Source organism: Halichoerus grypus, chromosome 14 (genome assembly GCF_964656455.1).
Source record: "Halichoerus grypus chromosome 14, mHalGry1.hap1.1, whole genome shotgun sequence".
Taxonomy (NCBI): domain Eukaryota; kingdom Metazoa; phylum Chordata; class Mammalia; order Carnivora; family Phocidae; genus Halichoerus; species Halichoerus grypus.
In genome coordinates, this window is record NC_135725.1 from 9857238 (window position 1) to 9875528 (window position 18291).

The following is an 18291-nucleotide window of genomic DNA, read 5'->3' on the forward strand; positions in this document are numbered from 1 at the left end:
AAAAAATATTTCCTAGTCCTCTAATGATTTCAATGACATATACATTGTTTTACAATGTCATCTAGTCTTTCCATCCTGATTTGACTTCAATCCTCTTGTAAAGAATGCCAACAACAAACCAGATCTGTGTTTACCACACAAGAGGGCATGCAACATTCTATACTTTTACACTGATGATGTCAATTAATCAGTTTATCATCTTATTTGGTATCTACAGATTTAGAGTTTAGTATCAAGCAATAAATGCTACCAAGTAATTTTTAATCTAAACTCAGTCTTCTTCCTTTTCTAATATGGCCAAAGCACAGAGGAGAAAAAAGTTATGCAAGAGTGTGTGTGTGTGTGTGTGTGTATGAGGATATAACACACACACTAGGCGCATATATAATTATATATATAATTACTAATATATGTTAAATTATGTATATATTAATTACTAATACACACACACACACACACACACACAAGCTTATTTCAAATCCTCAGCCAAAACTGGCCACACTCTTTACCCTTTTTAGAGCATGGACAGAGAGCTGCGTCCAACCATGGGGCCATGTCTCGCTTTCCTTTGCCAGGTGATCTCAGCCTCTGTTGAATCTGTGGACCCACCAAGTTGTCAAAATCCACTCCCTTCTGCAGCTTGTGAGGCACACCAAGCCACGAGCTCCAGTGATGTCGTGAAAACAGAGATGTAGTGAAAAAGGCAAAAGTCTTGGCAACCATTTATAATGTGTGTAAAAAGCCCCTAATAGAACCTCATCGAATATCAACTCTGGCATTTGGGGGGGCTTGAAACCTGCCCAACATCATAATTTATTTTGCCAGGAGGTAAGAAATTGACCAGGGTTCAGAATGTAATCCTTCTTCAAATATTATTTCTGGGAACACTTTTCTCACCAAGCATGACCCCACAAATTGAATCTTGCCTTCCCATCCCAGATCTACATTCCCTAAGTTCTACTCTAAAAGTAAATTGTTTATACAGGCAAGAAGAAAGTTGGGTCTTATTATGCAGCAGAGAAAGATTTAGGATTTTTCTATCTGATAGTTTTTCACTCATTTCCCTTCCGCAACCGCCCCCCACCCCCCGCCCCGCAGATTACCAAAACAACTTTTACAGCTTATGTTTTAAGTAGATCTTGTGAAAAGCTGCCACCATACCAAATTCAGTGCTCTTTTAACTAATCGTGAATATGAAGAGTCAGGAAAGCATGCAAAATTGCAAACCTTAGATAATACAAAGGCCTCATTTAAGTGAATAATTTCATTTGCTTTCCTTTTTCAAACTTCCTATCTTTTGACCAGCAGAGCATCTGTTCAAAAGTGAGTGTCAGCATAAGTATTTCAATCAAAATAATAGGTAGCATCAACACTTACTGTTTCTTATTTGCCAAAGACCATGTGTTTTATCTGTTAACTGTCAGAGCCACATTATGAGAGACTTGATCATCCCCGTTTTACATGTGAGCAAACTGAGGCATAGAGATGTAGCTAACTTGCCAAGTCACACAGCTATACACATTATCCTTTGACCTAGTAATCCTATTGCTGGGAAAAGAATAACTCAAAAAAAAAAAAAAACCATACACACAAATACCTTAATGGCTTTAAGATATTAATAACGTTCCCCAGATCACACAACTAGGTAGTAGAAGAACTGAGCTTTGAATGCGAGCAGGCCCTGCTAGAACCATACACTGAATTGCAATGCTATACTACCTGCTCCAAGCTATGGGGTTTATAAAATTTGGCATCGTATGTTTAAGTATTTGTCATACAGCACAAGGGATAATGTCAACACCAGGAAACAATTAGAAGACAAGAAAGAAATGCATGGCAAATACTGTAGTGTGATTGGGTTGGACTCTCCAGAGAAGTGCGAGGGCTGTGGGAGACATGCAGGCAGGACACTGATGAATAGCAATTGGGTAGTATTGCCTTTGGGCAGTGACTGTGTTCCAGCCCATTTCTAATTGCTTTCCATTTCCCAACTAATTTAACCTAACAAGATATAGTCCATTTGTTCACAGATGTACATCTAGGGGGGCGGTTCATGTCACCAGCTCAAAGAACCAGCTTCCAACTTGAAGATTAAACCATAGAAAAAGACCATTACTAGAACCACACTGCATTTCTCTAGTGAAAAATATTTTTTTAGTAATCCCCCACTCATCAAATAACATTTGGGATATGGCATGGTAGGGCTGAGGAGAAAAAACAAAAGATGCTCCTATTTTCCAGACTCAACCCAATCAGCTTCCAAAGAAACCCATCTGTGCTCTTCCTTGCCCACTGATTATGCACACTCCTGGCTGCTTCTTTTTACAACCACATCCACCCATACACTTGAACTCATGGTAGATTGTTGGCTTTATGAATTTTTTCACGATCAAGGGATATATAAATAGTTTTGACATTAAGAAAGGTCCTCACTGGCCTCGTATGCTTAATAGATGCTTAAAAAGTAAATGCATTTTATCTTTGTAGAGATGAATGTTCAATATAGTCCTATTAATTATTTCATTTTATTAAATATTCTCTAAACATATTTGTTACTATTTGATCTGTCAGATAATTAAAGGACCAACCACGATCCTACCAGTTTCTCCTCATGGTTCCAATTTTTTTCTTTAACTTTAGCCTACATTATTCCATACACATAGATTCACAATTGTTATACTTGCACTGTAAATTACACATTTATAAGTATAAAAACAATGCTCTGGCAAGTTTGAATATGACTCTGATGCTCAAAATTTGCATTTGACAGCAAACGCAAATAAGAGTGACTTGAACAATTAAGGTTTGAGCTAGGTTGCTGACTATAGTGATATGGAGAGCAGAAGACTGACATTAGCCATCACAATGGAAAATGTAAGTCCCTCTCCCAGATCTAATCCAATGTATTGACCTAGAGCCCATTGATTGGAGGAGAGATGAGGCACTACTGAGGAAGGATCTTGCAAGGCAACTACGAGCATAATGGCCCACACTCCTCTGATAGTTCTCTAAGGAGTTTGCAATTATTTGCCATGGTAACTGTGTACTGGGGAAAGGGATAACTTGGGCTTTTTGAAGACCAAAAGATACAGAACCTGAACTAACACTAATAGCAGAAGACTCAAATGCCAATGTGGTGCTCTAGTTAAGAGTAGGGTCTTTACAAACCATGAGAGACTATGGACTCTGAGAAACAAACTGAGGGTTCTAGAGGGCAGGGGGGTGGGGGGATGGGTTAGCCTGGTGATGGGTATTAAAGAGGGCACGTTCTGCATGGAGCACTGGGTGTTATACGCAAACAATGAATCATGGAACACTACATCAAAAACTAATGATGTAATGCATGGTGATTAACATAACATAATTAAAAAAAAGAGTAGGGTCTTTAGAAGTCAGGTGTTAAATGGCTACACATCCCAATTTTATCTCATAGTTAGTAGTATGGCTTATTTTCCCCAAAGTCCTCTGTATAATTGGAGTATAAATAATTAGCAGCTATCATAATATTCACATTTGTTTCCTAACATGTGGAGTAAGAGCCATCAGGAGAGGAAAAGTCAAGTGGAAGCCCATGAAGCTACTACCCTCCCCCAACCTACCCAACCAAGATAATGAGAAGCAATACCTCACTCCCATAAAACCTTAAAGGATACAGTATGGTAATCTCCATCATATCCCTATTCAACTCAACTGATTCCTGAACAAAGTAGATTATTTGTGGCAGGTGATGGTGAATTACCATGAACTTAACAAGGTAGCTGTCCCCATCACAGCTGCTCTGGTAAATGTGCTATTTTCACTAGTGAGATTAACGTAACTTCTGCCACTTGGTATGCAGCTATCAATGTGGCAAATGCATTCTACTCAATTCACAACAGGAGGAAGAATCAAAGGCAGCTGAACTTCACATGACAGGGACAGCAATACACATTCCCTATCTTGCCCCAGAGGCTATGTTCACTCTATGTGAACTCTCCTGTTCTCCATCACATCGTCTGTAGGGAATTGGATCTTCTTGACATTCCACCGAATTTTATGTTGGTCCACTCTTAGTGACAATATGCTAGTCAGACCGAGTAACCAAGATGTCCCTGTATCACCTGTATCCCTGAGGGAGAGAGTCTTGGAGAGCTGCCCCATCGGTGAAGTTTTTTCAGATACAAGTGCCTGGGACTATTCCAGGATCTCTCTTCTATGGTTAAGAGCTAGTTGCCATAAGCTAGCTAGTCATTTCAGCTTGCATGTTATGCCTGCAAGAAAAGGGCATAGTGCTTTCTGGTTGTCTTTGGATTGTGGAAGATTTACTATATATGGGAATACTGCTTTTGTCCATTTATCAGATGTCAAAGGTTGGCTTCCCCAACAGCACACTCTAAAATGAGGATGTGAGTACAAGTAGCTTATTTGAAAAGGGATCCTCAAGAAGTGAGATAAGAAATCCAAGAACACCATTAAAGGATGTGTTATCAAGAAGATTACCATCTTCTTGGACACCTGAGGCTCGATCATACTAAGGAATTCTGGGAGACCATATATAACACACCTTGGGATTATCCCAAGTAAGTGGTGAAGCTATCTGCAATTGCTTGAGGGCTGCTTTCAGGGGCATTAATTCTCTGGCACTTGGGTTTTTGCCATGCATGGACTATGAATACTCCCAACGGTGTTAAAATGCCTCATTCAGAGAGTCATAGGTATTCATAGTAAACCATTTTTGGTGTATAGAAGTGACAATCAAGGATATCTGGGTCAGGAACTTAGAGTGTTGGCTCTATCTGGTGACCTATAATGCTGCCAGATTCAAATGTGGCAGAACCCAAGGGAGGTCCAGACTGTGGTAGAAACTGCCCTGCCACACATACACAGTCTGTGTGACCCAGTAAACACAATGTCGATGAAGGTATCCACAGTGGATAAGAATGCTCCATGGAATCTCTGGTAAACCTCAACAGCAAAGTTATGGTCTGTGCCCCCAAGGCTCCCGAGCAAAGCTTTCTTTAGCAGAGAAGTATTCTCCATTTGGAAAACAGTTACTGTGCAGGATACCAACTGACTGCACTTGGAGCTACCCATCATTAGCTGGGTACTGTCAGATCCACCATGTCATCAGACTGAGCAGGCAAAGCACAAATTTATTGTATAATAGAAATTACATATTTGGAATTGGGATCAAGAAAATTCATAGTACATTTCCGGGACAGGGGACCAAGACTCTCATGCCTGTATTGCCCTAATGCCTGTGCATTGCTGTCTCTTCTTTGGATTCAGTTTGTCCAATCAAGCTTGGGAATTTCAACAGCTGGTAATTTCAGTGTAGATCTTCATTTTGACTCAGAGTGGTGGCTTCCTACAGAGGCTGGGGAATAAGAGAAAGGCTTGGCTACTTCAGACATTCTTCCAGCAGCTCATCAGGATTCAGCAAGACACAAAGAACAGATTTCAGTTCCAGCCTCCCTTCTTCCATGAAAAAGCATCTATGGGAAAGCTGTCAGCAAATCCAATGGACCCCTTCTGGGAAATGGCCTTAATGAGAATAAGAATGATCTAAAAGGTCTAGTGTGGAAAAGATTTCTGAAAGGTTTCCAAATATCTCATTATTTTCCTGTCTTAGGTTTGAGAAGGAAGTTGTACTTACAAAGAATGGCTCTACTTATACCACCCTATATGAGTCATTATGTTTTACTTATTAAATCTTAGTAACAATCCTACAATGGAGGTAGTATTAGGCCTATTTGCCAAGTGAGAAATGTCAAGATCACAGATCAGGATTCCAGCTCTGTCTGAGACTGGCAGCCCATGCTCAGTCACTACACTGAATGCCTTGTCAGATGGTCAGACTGCTGCCTGTTAAAAATCATCTATTAGGTGCCACCCTCAAGAAAATCCTGTGCTGAGTAGAACCTATAGTCACCCGCACAAGCATAAAATGACTTTTTTTTCCTTCTCACAAAACCAAGTGGAACCAAAGGCTGTGATTGCTATTAACTTCCCAAGTACTTCACACATAAAAATCCCAGAGGCAGACAAGCACAAACAGCAAAGAAAGTGCTTCCTTCTACTTCATTGTTCTACCATCCTCAACACATGGCTTCTACTTCACAGTCCAAAATAGAGACCCTGAAATTGCTGTGTCACTTCCAGAAAGGAAAATTGATGGAGGACAATTTCCTGGGGAAGAGGACAGCTGTGAGCCATGAGCTGCCCACACTCTCAAAGGCCAGGGGATGGGTGTCCCAGCCCAGCCAGGAACTGCGCAGGGCATCAACTGTGTCCACTACCTTGTCCAACCATCAAATCCACATTCTGGACAGCAAAAAGGAGAAAGAGATGTCCTCATTCTCTTTGAGAGCATTTCCCAGAAGTAGTATATACTGCTTCTATACACATTCCCTTCTATCAGAAGTTCATCACGTGGCTACGAACAGCTACAAGGGAAATTGCAGGATACAGTCTTTATAATGGATGGCTATATACCCAGCCATAAATGGGTGCTTCAATTATTTAAAATATTGGGAGACATGGGGCACCTGGGTGGCTCAGTCGTTAAGTGTCTGCCTTCAGCTCAGGTCATGATCTCGGGGTCCTGGGATCGAGCCCCGCATCGGGCTCCCTGCTCCATGGGAAACCTGCTTCTCCCTCTCCTGCTCCCCCTGCTTGTGTTCCCTCTCTCGCTGTCTCTCTCTCTGTCAAATAAATAAATAAAATCTTTAAAAATAAATAAATAAATAAAATATTGGGAGACAATTGGTCTGTACTCCAAGTTGCCAATTTGATCTTCACTGCTCCTCCCCAATGGCAAGGCATTTGCACTTGCCTGTGGACTTCCAGCTATTCTGGGCATCCTTCCCACTGACCTGGCAATGGCTCTGGAAACCTCCAGCTTGAGGTATGACCACTTTTATCCTCACCTATTGGGGGCCTTTTTACACCCTCAACTTATAGTCTTGACTTATCTGTGCTCATGAGCCATCTACCTCCTCTGTCTCCCACCTAGCATCCCATCTATCAATTCTGGTATCTGAGTCACTAAGACATTTCTCTTCCTCATATGATTGACATAAAAATATAACATCACTTTTAGGCATAAATGGCTCCTCACACATACTTTAATGTAACTTTACCCCTACTTGCTAACCGTTACCACAATTTAATAGAAACTGTAAATCCACACTCAGAATAACAGGACGGTAGTTTCCTTTTTTTTTTTTTTTTTTAAGATTTCATTTATTTATTCATTAGAGACAGAGAGAGGCAGAGGTAGAGGGAGATGCAGGCTCCCCAAAGAGCAGGGAGCCCAATGCAGGCGTCCATCCCAGGACCCCAGGATCATGACCTGAGCCGAAGGCAGACACTTAACCAACTGACCCACCCAGGCGCCCTGAGGACAGTGGTTTTCTTAGACACAGAGATGGCCAGCGATTTTAAGGTTGCTCTGTGTGTGGAGAGTACTTTTCCCCCTTAATTCTAAGATTAAGAACTGGTTTCCAGGCAGTCTACTCCACTAAAAAGGGGGCAAAGGTGAACATTCTGCATCAGATTTTTTAATTATAAACCAAATTACACAAAGATATGAAATCTTAATGGGATTTCTACTTTTCTACAAAAGTAGAAACACAAATGGGCAATAAATCTATGAAGAAATATTCAACCTCATTAATCACCTAAGAATACAAATTACGATAATAATGCGACATCTTTATCTTCTATCTGACTGATAAAGATTAAAGAGAATTATGTAGATAAAGGAAATGAGGCGGTGTCAAACTTAACCGGCTGAAGTTGAAACTAGTACAACCTTTCTTGGGAGAGCCAACTTGGAAAAATCGCCAAAAATCTTTTTAAAAATGCCTTGACCCCAGGAATCCTCCCTGCTGGGAAATGGACACATGTGAAAAATGTTTGTATGAGACCGTTCTTCTCAGATTTGTTTATAATAAAATAAAACCCAAATGTCTAATGCTAAAAGAATGGTTAAATACGTAATGGAATGCTACGTGAGCCATTTGAAATTCTGAAGATCTATAGTCGCTGATAAAGAAAAATAGGTTACATTTCAATTTAGGAAAAACATGCAGCTTCCAGAATACATGTGCTATATCCAATGCCCATTTTGTAAAATGTGTGTAAGTATACATTTATTTTTCTATATTTACAGTGTACATAGTGTGAGAGGACATATACCAAAAATGTTACCTATTATTTTCTGTAAGGAACAGAATTTCTGAATATTTTATTGCTTTTCTTTTTTTTTCTTTCCCCGAAGATTTCACATTACTTGAGAAGTTGCTTTTAAGTCATAAAAAAAATCTCAGAGAATACAGGATTGAACCAATTCCTTGCACAGAAAATGACTTTCTAAGAAATAGAAATCACAGAAGAAAATGACTCACTGGTTATTATTTACCAAAAATACAGTTTGGGTATGTCAAATAAATAAAATAAAAAATAAGCCGTCTCAGGAAAAATATTCACAGCAATACCTAACACAAAATTTCATATAGTATATTCAGAAAAACACTATTTTAAAAGTTAAATAGGACGGGCGCCTGGGTGGCTCAGTCGGTTAAGCGTCTCCCTTCGGCTCAGGTCATGATCTCAGGGTCCTGGGATCCAGCCCCAGGTCAGGCTCCCTGCTCAGCCAGGAGTCTGCTTCTCCCTCCCCCTCTGCCCCTTTTCCCTGCTCATGCTCGTTCTCTCATGCTCACTCTCTCTGAAATAAATAAAATCTAAAAAAAAAAATCAATTCCATTAATTTAATAAATAAAAATTAAAACACAGCTATAAAATCAATAATTATTATGTTAAGAATCATGTCAAAGTGGCTCTGTTGTACAGTGTTTCTAGCTATATAAATTAATGCAGTACTTTTGGAAGGCCATTTGGCAACAACTCTCAGGAGCTGGAAAACTGGTTATCCTTTGATTCAGTAATGTCCTAGTGGAACAATCCCATTAAAGAAAAAGCGACATACAGGAAGATGTTTATGATAGCTTTTTTATAATAGCAAATTCGTGGAAATAACCTGTCAACAAAGAATGCTTAAATATATTACTAGTAAAACTACTAAGTGGAATATAAGGCAACTATTAAAATTATGTTATGCTAATTTTGTATGTATGATGAAAAACTCTTATGTTAAGTGCCAAAAAACAGGATACTGAGTTGCATGGTATTTTTAGAGTTTGGATAATAAACACCAAGACACGAATGCAGATACGTTCAAGCAACTAAAAATTTATTAAATCTGCTAGTGTCAGTATTTTCCTTAAAGAATATGTATTTTTAAATCATCTAAGTGATGGCTATGAAGCCTAGGTAGCAACATGGAAAGTTGTAATACGTTATTATCTGAAGAATGTGTATTCAGTTGCATGTACGTATGGACTGCAACAAAAGAAAGTTTTTAAGAAAACTATCTGCTATGATAATAAATTTATGGGTCAATTTTTATCTCACCTAGACAAAACTTTATAGTTTTGTAAAAATAAGTTATTTGGAAATAAAAATAGATATGGTACAGCCTGATAATATATCAATAAATAATACCTTTTGAGCCAAAAAAGGGTACGTGACATAAAAAAAAAATAAGAAACTTAGATCTCAATTTACTATCTTTCTTTCCTTCTTATGTTCAAAACCTACATGTCATTAACAAGCATTTACTTTGCTTTAGAAGAAAATAGTTGGGCAATGATTTTGACAAGAATATAGGAAAGCAAGACAGACAGACAGACATTAGTATTCGGCAAACTTCTGAGCGGCATTAAACAGCCTGAGTTCCTGAGGTGAGGAAATGAGGGCAGACACGGTGCCGCTTCCTCGTTCCTGAGAATTTCCAGCTTTCTATGATCAACCTTCCACAAGCCTGGCCTGGGTCCCAGAAAAGGAAATACACAAACTTTCGACTTCCTCACTGGTGCGCAATCCAACTCATGAAAAATTTAAAAATGATCTGGGTCTGCCGTCTTCCATTCTCAAGTGTTTCCAACATGCCAACTGTTCACATGTGGCTTCTGCACTTTGCCCATCCATACAGGGTATCCCACAGGGTTTGCAAAGGAGCAGTAACTCCTGGCAAATGGAACTCTCCTTGCCATCCCTCTCGAGGAGCGAGGAAGCACTTGTCAGGACAGCCTGGTGTCCTGGGGGCAGCAGCTCCGCCCACCCTCAGAGGAAGGACACACACACTGACTTCCAGCAACCACGTACATTACTCCCTGTTCAGCACCACACTTTTCAAGACGCACTGGAGACAAACTGGCAAACAAGCAGCTACGGAAAAGGCTGGCTGCTGGACAGTTGAGCCTTTGAGTTTAGTTAACAGCCATGACTTGCTCAACTGAGCTGCACAATGGCAGTAAGCTTTTCCAGAGGGCCTTCAGTAGGTTTTCAGCTGCTTAGTAAGATTTCGTCCCACTTGCTGACACCACCTCTGGGGGGTTATTTAAGCGCTCAGGTATTTTTCCAAGCAGACTAGTGGCTCTCCTCCATAAGACTCCAGCCCCGAAGTTCTCAACACTTTCTGAACAATGACACAGAAGAACAAAGACTTCTGCCCATGGGAAAAGTTCTATCAGAAGAACCTCCCCTCCCCCAGAAGATCTGGTGAAGTCACATAGTAATTTCCAGTCGTAACTCTTCACAGTACCTCTAAGTGAAATACCAGCACCCTTCCCTCTCCCATTCAAGGAGGCACACAGAACATCAGCTGACCTGAGCAGCAGGTCCGCCCCACAGGGAGACCCCTCCACAGTATTTGGCATGGAAGCAGAGAATGGAGGTCTTCTGCAGAAAGGCACATTCCTAAGAGAGGAGGATAAAGCCGAGACAAATATGACCAGTTCTTCTTCCAAAATTTACAAATGGGATGAGTCAATTCATCTCCCCTAGGGTACAGCAAGTAAAGGGGCTGATAGAGTTCTCTCCACAACATGTTAAAAGACCTCAGTGAGAGAAAAGCATTCTCCCCAAGTACAGCGCATTTCAATGATGAAGCTTTAGCACATACTGAAGAACCTCATTTGTATGAAGTTTATGGGGCAGGGATAAGCAATGAGGGGACTAAGGAAGAAATCCCCTGTGTCCTACTTAATTTTTCAACAAATACGAAAAGAATAAAGAAATGCAGTCATTCCCATTTTCAACCATCAGCTTGGAGGTGAAGAACAATCAGGCCAGGTCCTCCCCTCACAAGAGGCTGAACCAGTCTGCATACACTCTATCTACACAACCAAAGCAAAAATCTCTACTTCATCTTGTGTGTAGCAGTTGGCTTTCAAACTTTCTTAACTATGGTCCACAGTAAGAAATGTATTTTACAAAATGGCCTTGCACGAGCCACACACATAAATATATATAAAACTGGAAAAGTTTCCACAATTCTTACCCTTGATTCAGAGCTTTACTTTGCTAATCTTACCTGTCTGCAATACATCAGTTAGGAAGGGAACAACGTGGAAGCATGAAAGTACAACAGATGCTGTAGGCGGCCCACCTGGCTGGTCCCTTTCCAGGCCTGTGAATCCATCCACCAGCACTGGTGAGTGGTGGCTGTACCCTTGTCTGGGTAATTGCCCTTCGCCAACTAAAGCCATCTTGACAAGAAATGTTCTAGAGGTTATACCTGACCCCAGGCATAGCCGGCAACCAATGACTGACTGATACAGGGTCAAAATCCCAGCCCAGCTGCCTGGAGATGGGACAACTCTGGAATGCATCTCTCCTCCACATCCTCTAGAAGTCAGGCTGAAGCCAGAGTGAAGTTAGCTTCCCCCCTGCCCTATCCTGACTCCTTTGCTTGCTTAGTGATTTCTCCTGAAACCCTCAACAAATCACTTGCACAAGATTCCCCAGCTCAGGCTCTGCTTCCCAGAGGCCAAACCTAAGACAGGCAGCTGGACATCAGAAAGGGAAGAAGCCATGTTTGAGATATCGCACGGCCTCCTAGCAGCTCCCTCTTCTATTTTGGTCACCATCTCTAGAGAAAAATACTTACCATATTAAAAATACTTCACATATCATGTATAATCACAGCTGGAGGAAGCAATGATTCCAAAAGACGTATTGTCTTAGTCAATTAAATCCCTTCCTTGTTGATGAGGGATCCATTGTGCGATTACTCACACATTCTGAAGTTATAGGGGTATGCTGCTGTGTCTTCACCTTCACGTTATGCTTTCATTTGGTTAGTTGACCATTTAACTTCTCCCTTGTTAGTGGCCTCCCCTGCCTTGTGCAGAAAAGACAAATGACCAACCAAAGGAGAATATGGAAAAGGTCAGGAAAGTAGAAATTACAGCCATATTTCATGGAACAATGTATGAACTGCAATCCGGATACCTCATCCCCTCCGTGAGAAGGCTAGCAGCAGCAAATACGTTCTTTCACATTCTAGTAACACTCAGTTCATTTACAGACTAAACAGATGGAAACTCAGAACACCTGACCAGCCTTGTCACCTGCTCCCCACAGCCCTCCTTTATAGCTGAAATCCTGGGTCTCCTGAGAAACTGCTAAATGGGTGACACTGGTCCACATGTGAATGGTATCTAATACTTTTAAATTATTTTATCCCAAGAAATCATGCCACCAATTGGTGAGGTATGATTTCACTCTCAAAATTCATCAGAATGCATAAAAGTGACAGTTACTTTCTCCTTCATATCAACAGTAGGAAGCTTGTAGTTTAAAGTGTGGGCTCTGGAGAGAAAGAGTCCTGGGTTCAAAGTCCAGGTTTACCACTTATTGGTTGAGTAAACGTAGGCAAATTATTTCACCTCCCTCAGCCTTGCTTTCCCCATCCACTGAAATCAGGATAAGAGACCTACTATTTTGATGTAGTGAAGACTGATTCTCATATAGATAAGCCCTGAGTACAAGAGGTGACGCAAGGTATTCAAATAGTATCTGTTATGGTTCATTTTCAAGCCATGTGTTTAGAATTAAATTTGGTAATATGTAATCCCATTTTATAAATCAAAAAAAAAAAAAAAAAAAAAAACATTACACATGAGATCGGTGAATACAAATTCCCAAAGAGTACCCAGTTCCTGTGCACCGCACACGTCAGGGCTCTCCACTCACGTGCAACGTGACGGCATCCTGCAGCCACTGTGTACTTTGCCCTGTGCCCCTCACCAGACCCTGAGCATGGCAAGCCTTACCTGAGTCAGTCCTGCTCATGGCTTATCCTGCTAGATTTCCTTCAGAGAGACCAACCGCAGTCATCCACGTCAGACCCTGTCTATACTAGGATGATGGCTCCACATGACGCGGGCAAAAAAACAAAAGCAAACTGGTTTATATGATAAAATAATTAAACCAAGGACTTGGTCAAAAATGAGTATCTGAAATCACTGGTTTTTCAGAATTTTAGATGTCTTGCCTATTCTTTTTTTTTTCTCCTAATTCATTTTAAGCCAGCTACTTCTACTCTATGCCATTTGCAGCAGCAGCAAAAAAAGAAGAAGAAAAAAAGAAGAAAGAAGAAAGAAAAAAGAAAGGTTATAATCTAATCATGAAACAATGAGAACTGACTCTGACTACTTGCCAGCATGATGGTGTAGTGATTATCATTGCTACTCTGTTATCTTTACTGTGTCCTGTTTCTCCTCACTCCATGCCCCAGGAGGGCAGCAAGCAGACCAATATTAGACTCATTGTTGGGCTCCTTGCCCTCTAGCTTTTGCTTAAGTTTGGCAAAAAAAAAAAAGGCACTAACAAGCAATCAGAAAGGAAGGGGGAGAATGAGGTGGAAGTGCTGTATTTCCGTACCCCCCTCCCTGGCCATCACAGTAAGTTGACTTGACTACATCCACCTACTGAAGACCACAACTCCTGAAAAGTGGCCCCCCTCATCAAGCTTCCTCTAATCCTCCTCTTCCTTCCTTCCTTCCTTTGTTCCCTCTCCCCCTCTGGGTTAAAGGAACCCATAGCCCCTCTTCCTCCCTTGGGCCCAGGGATGGGAATGACTTCCCACTGTGACTAGACTCAAGGTATCGCACCGGCCTTTCTGGCTTGCCCTCATTTTGCCTGTCCTTTTAAAACAAGCCCTTTTATTAACCTCTTTCTTGCTGGGACTCTCACTGAATACATTTAAAGAAAGTCAGTAGGGAGGGGGGAAAGATGGCGGAGGAGTAGGGGACCCTATTTCAACTGGTCCCCGGAATTGAGCTGGATATCTACCAGACCACACTGAGCACCCACAAAACCAGCCTGAGATGTAAGGAGATCTGGATCTCTACAAACAGAATATCGCAGGCGGTTGGTTTTGAGGTACGAAGCGGAGAGCCGTGATCCTGCGGGCAGATATCGGAGGATAAACGGCAGTGGGAGGGTGCCTGGCCGTGGGGATCCTGCACCGCCGGTGAGCGACAGCCTCACGCGCTGCAGACGGGCACAGACTCACAGACTGGTGGCAGCGGGAAAGGACTTTAGGGCAGCCCCCGGGGTGGAGGACCAGACCGGAGGGGTCGCGCGGGCGAACTGGGAGTGGCTGGCAGTTTTAGAAGCACAAAGGGCAGAGACGCGCCCCGACCTGGAGGCAGGACTGGGAGCGCTGCGGAGGGGCGCACAACCCAGGCCGCTGCAGTTTATAGCAGCAGGGACAGAAACGGAGACGGTGTGGCCTGGAGAGCTCACTGAAGAACAGACTGCGGTCTCTCTGCTCTGAGGCAGAGGGTTGGAAACGGTCTCTTCTGCTCTGACTCGTGGAAGAGACGCGGAAAGCCGCCAGGGAAAGGCGCCAGAGAACAAAAGCCCCAAAGACTTGATTCCCGCTGAGCCCATCCCCCGCCACAGGGGCGCAGGGCAACTCCGCCCAAACAGGGTTGCCTGAGTAACAGCGCGGCAGGCCCCTCCCGCAGAAGACAGGCTGGGAAAACAAGAGGCCAGCAACCCTAAGGTCCCAAGAAAACAGGTGCATCTTGCTTGGGTTCCGGTCAATAATTTCGACTCTATACATTCCCTCAAACACCCATCAACAGAATGACTAGGAGGAGGAGCCCGCAAAACAGAAAAGACTCAGAGATTATGACTTATGCTGCAGATTTACAAATCGATGCAGACATAACCAAGATGTCGGAGATGGAATTCAGGCTAGCAATTGTGAAGACAATGGCTAGAATGGAGAAATCAATTAACGGCAACATAGAGTCTCTAAGGGCAGAAATAAAAGGTGAATTGGCAGAACTTAAAAATGCTATCACTGAGATCCAATCCAATCTAGATCATCTAACAGCTAGGGTAACTGAGACAGAAGAGAGAATAAGCGATCTGGAAGACAGTATAATAGATAAAAAGGGAAAAGAGGAGGCCAGGGAAAAACAACTCAGAATCCATGAAAATAGAATCAGAGAAATAAGTGACACCATGAGGCGTTCCAATGTCAGAATAATTGGAATCCCGGAGGGAGTGGAGAGAGAGAGAGGGCTAGAAGATGTATTTGAGCAAATCGTAGCTGAGAACTTCCCTAATCTGGGGAATGAAACAAACATTCGAGTCCCAGAGGCAGAGAGGACCCCTCCTAAGATCAAGGAAAACAGGCCAACACCCCAGCATGTAATAGTAAAACTTGCAAATCTTAGAACCAAGGAATCCATCTTAAGGGCAGTGAGGGGGAAGAGAGTCCTTACATACAGAGGGAGGAACATCAGAATAATGTCAGACCTACCCACAGAGACCAGGCAAGCCAAAAAAGCCTGGCAAGACATATTCAGAGTACTAAATGAGAAGAACATGCAGCCAAGAATACTTTATCTGGCAAGGCTTTCATTTAGAATGGATGGAGAGATGCAGAGCTTCCACGACCGGCAGAAGTTGAAAGAATATGTGACCACTAAGCCGGCCCTGCAAGAAATATTAAGGGGGGTTCTATAAAAGGAGAAAGACCCCAAGAGTGATCTACAACAGAAATTTACAGGGACAATCTATAAAAACGACGTCTTCACAGGCAACATGATGACAATTAATTCATATCTTTCAATAATCACTCTCAATGTGAATGGCCTAAACGCTCCCATAAAACGGCACAGGGTTGCAGATTGGATAAAAAGACAGGACCCACCCATATGCTGTCTACAAGAGACTCATTTTGAACCTAAAGATACATCCAGACTGAAAGTGAAGGGATGGAGATCCATCTTCCAGGCCAGCGGACCTCAAAAGAAAGCTGGGGTAGCAATTCTTATATCAGACAAATTAGATTTTAAGCTAAAGAGTGTAGTTAGAGACACAGAAGGACACTATATCATTCTTAAAGGGTCTATCCAACAAGAAGATCTAACAATTGTAAATATCTATGCCCCCAACAGGGGAGCAGCCATCTACATAAGCCAACTGTTAACCAAAATAAAGAGTCATATTGATAACAATACGTTAATTGTAGGAGACCTCAATACTCCACTCTCAGCAATGGACAGATCATCTAAGCAGAAAATCAACAAGGAAACAAGAGCTTTGAATGATACATTGGACCAGATGGACCTCATAGATATTTACAGAACATTCCACCCTAAAACAACAGAATACTCATTCTTCTCGAGCGCACATGGAACTTTCTCCAGAATAGACCACATACTGGGTCACAAATCAGGTCTCAACTGATACCAAAAGATTGAGATTATTCCCTGCATATTCTCAGACCACAATGCTCTAAAACTGGAACTCAATCACAAGAAAAAATTTGGCAGAAATTCAAACACTTGGAAGCTAAAGCCCACTCTGCTCAAGAATGTTTGGGTCAACCAAGAAATCAAAGAAGAACTTAAACAATTCATGGAAATCAATGAGAACGAAAACACATCGGTCCAAAACCTATGGGATACTGCAAAGGCGGTCCTAAGGGGGAAATACATAGCCATCCAAGCCTCACTCAAAAAAATAGAAAAATCCCGAATTCACCAACTAACTCCACACCTTAAAGAACTAGAGAAAAAGCAACAAACGACGCCTAAGCCACGCATTAGAAGAGAATTAAAATTAGAGCAGAAATCAATGAATTAGAAACCAGAAACACAGTAGATCAGATCAACGAAACTAGAAGTTGGTTCCTTGAAAGAATTAATAAGATCGATAAACCACTGGCCAGACTTATGAAAAAGAAAAGAGAAAGGACCCAAATTAATAAAATTATGAATGAAAGGGGAGAGATCACGACTAACACCAAGGAAATAGAAACAATTATTAGAAATTATTATCAACAACTATATGCCAATAAACTGAGCAATCTGGATGAAATGGAGGCCTTCCTGGAAACCTATAAGCTGCCAAGACTGAAACAGGAAGAAATTGACAACCTGAATAGGCCAATAACCAGTAACAAGATTGAAGCAGTGATCAAAAACCTCCCAAAAAACAAGAGTCCAGGGTCTGATGGATTCCCTGGGGAATTCTACCAAACATTCAAAGAAGAAATAATACCTATTCTACTGAAGCTGTTTCAAAAAATAGAAACAGAAGGAAAACTTCCAAACTCATTCTATGAGGCCAGCATTACCTTAATCCCCAAACCAGGCAAAGATCCCATCAAAAAGGAGAATTTCAGACCGATATCCCTGATGAATATGGATTCCAAAATCTTCAACAAAATCCTAGCTAATAGGATCCAACAATACATTAAAAGGATCATCCACCACGACCAAGTGGGATTTATCCCCGGGATGCAAGGGTGGTTCAACATTCGCAAATCAATCAATATGATAGAACACATTAATAAGAGGAGGGAGAAGAACCATATGGTCCTCTCAATTGATGCAGAAAAAGCATTTGACAAAATACAACATCCTTTCCTGATTAAAACTCTCCAGAGTATAGGGATAGAGGGAACATTCCTCAAGCTCATAAAATCCATCTATGAAAAACCCACAGCGAATATCATCCTCAATGGGGAAAAGCTGAGAGCCTTTCCCTTAAGATCAGGAACACGTCAAGGGTGCCCACTCTCACCACTGTTGTTCAACATAGTACTAGAAGGCCTAGCAACAGCAATCAGACAACAAAAAGAAATAAAAGGTATTCAAATTGGCAAAGAAGAAGTCAAACTCTCTCTTTTTGCAGATGACATGATACTTTATGTGGAAAACCCAAAAGACTCCACCCCCAAATTACTAGAACTCATCCAGCAATTCAGTAATGTGGCAGGATACAAAATCAATGCACAGAAATCAGTTGCTTTCTTATACACTAACAACGCAACTGTAGAAAGAGAAGTTAAAAAAACGATTCCATTTACAATAGCACCAAAAACCATAAGATACCTCGGAATAAACCTAACCAAAGAGGTAAAGGATCTAT